Below are 6000 nucleotides of genomic sequence, written 5' to 3' on the forward strand. Positions count from 1 at the left end.
ATATATAATTAGTTTTTTACTTGAATTGTATTTTTTATTTTATTCTATATGCATCTAAAATTTTTTGCACATTTAGATGTTGAAAAACAAACAGTCTTAATCAGTTAGTTTTGACAACATCTTAATCATTCAGATGTGTATTCAGATTCAGACGTCTAAATCGTAAAAAACAAATGAAGCCTTAATAAGGAAGAAAATGTATATAAGTGATCTTGAAGATGTGTGGTTATTATTAGACGATATCCAAAGCTCTTTTCATCCAATGAGGTTACAACGCACAATAAGACCTGTATTTGAAATGATAACTCTCTGTCTATAATTTCTCTGTAGTGTTGAAATCTTTGGTAATCACATTAACTTAACGAGTCTTAACATGGATATGTCAATTGAATGTTGTCCTATCATTCAAGAACCCACCGATAATGAACTTAATTTTTATAATACTACATATTTGCAAGACATGATATGTACTCAAATGCTATAAATAACTAGACTACGCAATGTAATGGTTGATTTGAAACACAGTATAATGATTTTGACCGAAGTATGCATAATTTTGATATTTGGGGACCTAGCAATGCTCGTACGCACTTGCAAAATTTAAATTTTAATCATTGTTGATTTTTTAGATGTAATGATTTGAAGGTATGCTGACTCAAACTTATTCAACAAAATGAGAAGAAGTTGAACTTTATATAGAGCTACACTATTAAAATAAAAAATTGAAAGACGTATAAGTTATTGGGAACCAAGTCGCTGGGCACTGAGCAATTTATTTAAAAATTGTAAAAAAAAAAATCAAATGACCAAACTGTCATTTCTAGCAATGACCGTTAAAGAAAGGAATAAATCACTCAAACCCGAACGTTTTATCCCCTTTGATATACTTTTAAATGAAGTGTTCCCAATCATATTTTGTCTCAAAATATTGGATCTTTAGGTTATGAACTCAAATTATTACTCCTTCTCGATTTCAATTTTTTTGTCTTACTTTTCTTTTTGATTCATAATGTCTCTTTTTTTACGACTCCTTAATTTTAATTTTTTACATGACATGCTTAAGACCACAAGATTAAAAGCCATTTTAATAAGTTCTTCATAACTTTTGGTTATAATTATACCACTTAAGAGCCTTCTTTACATTTTAAACTTCGTGATAAGCCAAAACTAAATTAAAAAAATTGAAAGGAAAGATATTAATTATGATTAGTCAAAAATGAGTTGTATTAAAATGGTTTGCCTAAAAGTTATTTGACTCAAACGAATTGTGCTGATAAAATTGTATATGACATGTCAAACACAAAAGCATAAAAAAATATTTTGACAAAATTTCTTATAGGTCAATTGGGTAGATCGAAATGAGCTGAGCTAATAAATGGACCAATTAATGACCCGCCAAATTCAAATGGGTTGGCCATGTCATATTTTCAAGAGTTATTTTGCCACCCCTATTTACCACTAATAAATTGCCTATTTGGTCATTTAATTTGTGAAATTTGAAAAAAGTAATTTTTATTTTCAAATAAAAAATGATATTTAAAAATTGAAGTTGTGTTTGACGATGAACAAATTGAGCTTATTTTTTTATTTCTTCTTAGAATTTTGAAGTTTTTAAAAAAAATGATGGCCAAATATGATATTTAGAATTCAACTAAAAAAAAGTAAAAAGTATCTATAGCCACACCATCACTTAATATTTGTAAAAAGTGATTTACCTTAAGAATTACTAGATGGCCCATGCCCGTGATTAATTTTTTGAATATTATATTAATTGGATTCAAATAACGAAAATAGGATATTTTTCAAACATCATTGTACTAATGAGATTCAAATAATGAAAATATCATTAAATAAAAGATAAGCAAAATATTCTTCATATTGTACACATTCATTCTTGACAAAAATTAGCACCATTACATGCTTGAGCTTGCTAGAAAATTTAAAAAATAAATTAAAGGGTACCACAAACTGAATGTTTCTACGAAAATCAGTGATACACCTGATGAAAAAAATTATCACTAAAAGAAAAGGCCATACTTATATTATCATACATACCACCGAGCTAATATAATAAGCCCCAAAAATAAGTTGACGAAAATCAAACCCTTAATTTTGAAACAACATGGGAGAGCAGCAGCCTAAACATATTCTAATTTTTGCACCTAAAGTTGGTTTGTAAGACCCCGCAAAATCCTTAGCTTAATTCAATCCTTTAAGCTTGTCTAGGGAGTCCCAGAATATCTTAGCTAAGTACTTATACTTAGTGTTATTTTAACCTATGAAGGATGGCAATCTTATTTCACTACCTTTATATCCATTAAATGTTGATGTTTAGGTTGATTCATGATCAGGAAAATCCGTAGGTATTTTTGGACAAGTTTTGGATTTTTCGGACAACATTTAAAGCTTCTCTGGAATTCCAAAACATTGAATCAACGCGATCTTGGTGCACCGCATCAATTATCACGTTGATTACTATTTTTTCCAGCTACCAGCGTCCAATTCCAGTGAATCAACATAAACATGGCGCAACGTGTTAGCTATCGCGTCGATGCCATCGATGCATCGCGTCGACTTGCGCGTCGGTAACCCAGTTTTCAGTCACTAAAAGACCGCATTCTTGGGGGTATTTAGGTCTTTTTCCCTTGACCCTCGGCTCCCAAAACAAAAAATTAAACTCCCTATAGAGCAAATATAGTCATTCTTTCTCAAATTTTCTAAAAAACAAAATCCTAGAAAATCTAATTTCAAATCAAGAACTCAAGATTCAACCATAAGCTTTCAGAAATTCATCAACAAAGGTACGTGAAGTGTTAATCCAAGGGTTTCTTCCACCCCTGGAGTCCAAGAATCTCTTTTGAACTTCAAGTAATTGATTTTATGATTTCAATGGTTGGAATTTAAGTGTATCCATGATTGCTATTTGGATTAAGTTCCTAATTCATGACTATATATATATATATATATATATATATATCATGTGAAATTGATCATTTTGTGTGTAGATTCATGTGAATCCACGATAAACCCTTGACTTGTGAAATTAGAGATGAATTATGATGCTCACTTGTTGTTCAACACTATGTGCATATACTATACATACCAAGTGCTTGATAAATTATCCATGTGAATTATTAAGAGAATGAAATCATGTCAAGTTAGCTTATGTGCAAGTTATATTATGCAAGTGTCTGTCAAAATGCCCCAATAAATGAATGATGATCAAGTTCATAGTTTACACGTTTCACGTTACACCATGTCTCTTAATTTATGCTATCGAGAACTGGTGGTAGTTGTACCCAATAATTTAAAATATTACCTAGAGCCATGGTCAATCATAGAACAGTATCAGTCATGACACGATCAATAGTACTCTCAGATAGTTACAGAACTCAGGAAAACTCAGTAGAATCCATATTAGTCCAGTCTAATTTAGTATCTACTTTAGACCTCAGTAAACTTAGTTAGCTAACAAAATTCAGTAGTATTTCGTCAGTCAACGAAACTTAGTGAACTCAGTTCAGTTAAGCTAAACAGTAATCTCAGTAACCGTTCAGTCCAGCCTAGTACAGACTAGAAATCAATCCAGTGTTTATTTAGTTGGGAGTAGAATTCAACATCGAGTGAACCCAAGGATGGGGACGCACCTGCTAGTAGAGGGTGTGATCCTTAAAAGTAATCCTTGTATTCCAGAACTTCATAGCTAGCGTAGGTTGAGATATCTTCCTGCTAGATATTATTAGGATTGACATATCTCGTTTGAGTTTTTCCTATCAGTGAGGGTTGATGGAAGAGCTTTCTGTCAGAGAGGGTTAAATCACAGTTTGTCCTTATCCGTGGCACGGTATTGACACCCTTCCAACTGGGTTACTAGTTAGACCCCAAATAAATTAGAGAAGGGGCATGTCGGTTAGATGATTACCTCCCACAGTTTCAGTTTCAGATTCAGTCTCAGTATAGAACTCTATTCAGTTCTACAGATTTAGGACTATCAAACATAGTCACACAGTTCAGTACAGAACTTAGTATAATTCTACGGAATTAGGAGTATACTTAGTATAATTCTACAGAATCAGGAGTATAGTTCTACGGAATCAGGACTGTCAGATATAGTCAAACAGACATTAGTAATGTAGTATCAGTAAAATCAGTTAATCAGTAATTCAATATTCAGTCTCAGTATTCAGTGTTATCATGATCTCAGTATCGTTTACGTATTCATGCATGTACTCGCATTCAGCCTTACTCATGTTATTCATTTAGTAATTTTCATGCATATGAACCCATGCGTTTAGCCTATCTCACTGAGTATACCAGTATATTCAAAGTACTGATGCATGCTTTCTTTTGCGCTATGATGTCTTATATCATAGGTTTCGATGCACGAGCTCTCGAGCATCCTTAGCAGATCTAACTTTCAACAGTCAGAGTAGTGGTGAGTCCTCATAGTTTGAGTATATGCTTATTATTTATAGTATTCAGTTTTAGTATCATTAGTCAAAGTTAGTTGGGGGCTTGTCCCATCAACTCCACAGTTCAGATAGTTTAGAGTCTTTTCAGACTAGTGTATTTTCAGACAGTTGTTCAGTTTTTTAGTACTTATATTTAGTTTTGGTATTTTGATACCGCATTCAGATTTATTTACAAATTTAAAACTTATGGCAGATGATTTTGCTATTTCACAATTATTACAGTATTTATTACATAGTTATTGTAGCAGGGGTTAGCTTGTGGTCCCTTAGGATTATGAGCATCGTGTAGCATCCAGGGTACAAAATCAGGGCGTTACAAACTTACCTTAGTATCAGAGCCTAAGGTTCAACAATGTCCTAGGAAGTTTGAAAGCTACATCTAGTAGAGTTATGCGCATGGGTGTGTTACGCGCCATACTTATGGACAAAAGGCTACGAGATATTTTAGGAATAGTATCCCTTCTTTCAATATTCATATCGTGCGAGTGAGCATGAGCTCCAGTTAGACTCTTTTTCTAATCCATGTTTCTCTTCTATTTATAGAACATGCCTCCAAAAAACACTAAGGGAAGAGGAATGGGAGACCATCCAGAACATTATCCCATCCAGCTAGATTCTCTGGACAAAAATGTCTTCCACACTGAGTTCAGAGCAGCCTTTACCACGCTATCTTATTCTGTGGCAGCCAGAATAAACATCCAGCTGCGTTTTTGGCCAACCCAGTGGCCAATACTGCTATTGCTAGGATTCGTGACTTTACCCAAATAAACCCTGCATTATTTATCGGGTCTAAGTCAGATAAGGACCCCCAGGAATTTCTTGATCAGGTACAGAAGGTTACGGATATCATGGGGGTGACTGCTGTTGAGAGCACTAAGTTGGCCTTCTATCAGCTACAAGATGTAGCCTATACGTAGTTTAAGCATTAAAAGGTAGACAAGGGTCCAGATGCAGAGCCCATAGAATGGGAAAAGTTTGCTACAACCTTCTTAGATAGATTTTTTACCTTAAAGCTGAAAGAAGCCAAGGTATTAGAGTTCATCAATCTCAGGTAAGGAAGTATGAGCGTAAAATAGTATTCCCTCAAGTTCACTCAGTTAGCCAGATATGCTCCTCATATAGTAGCGGACAATAGATCCAGAATGAGCAAGTTTATATTTGGGGTATCGGGTAGAGTGGCAAGAAGTGCAGGACTGTGATGTTGATTAGGGAGATGGACATATCTAGTCTTATGGTCCATGCTCAACAGATTGAGGAATAGAAACTTAAGAAGAAGGATAAAGAAAATAAGAGAGCCAAAATAGATGGCTTTAGTTTTGCCTAGCCAAGGTCAGAATGTGGTAATCGTTCTCGATTTAGTCAGAAGTTTTCTGCCCCAATTCCATCTTCAGCTAGTTCACCAGTACCAAGGTTCTGGAATAACAGTCATGATAGGGCACCAGGCTCCGTACTAATCCGCTTTGCGAATAATGTAGTAATAATCATGAAGGTGTGTGTAGAGTCGGCAGTGATGTATATTTTAGATGTG

The sequence above is a fragment of the Capsicum annuum genome, chromosome 11 (assembly GCF_002878395.1).
Source record: "Capsicum annuum cultivar UCD-10X-F1 chromosome 11, UCD10Xv1.1, whole genome shotgun sequence".
Lineage (NCBI taxonomy): Eukaryota > Viridiplantae > Streptophyta > Magnoliopsida > Solanales > Solanaceae > Capsicum > Capsicum annuum.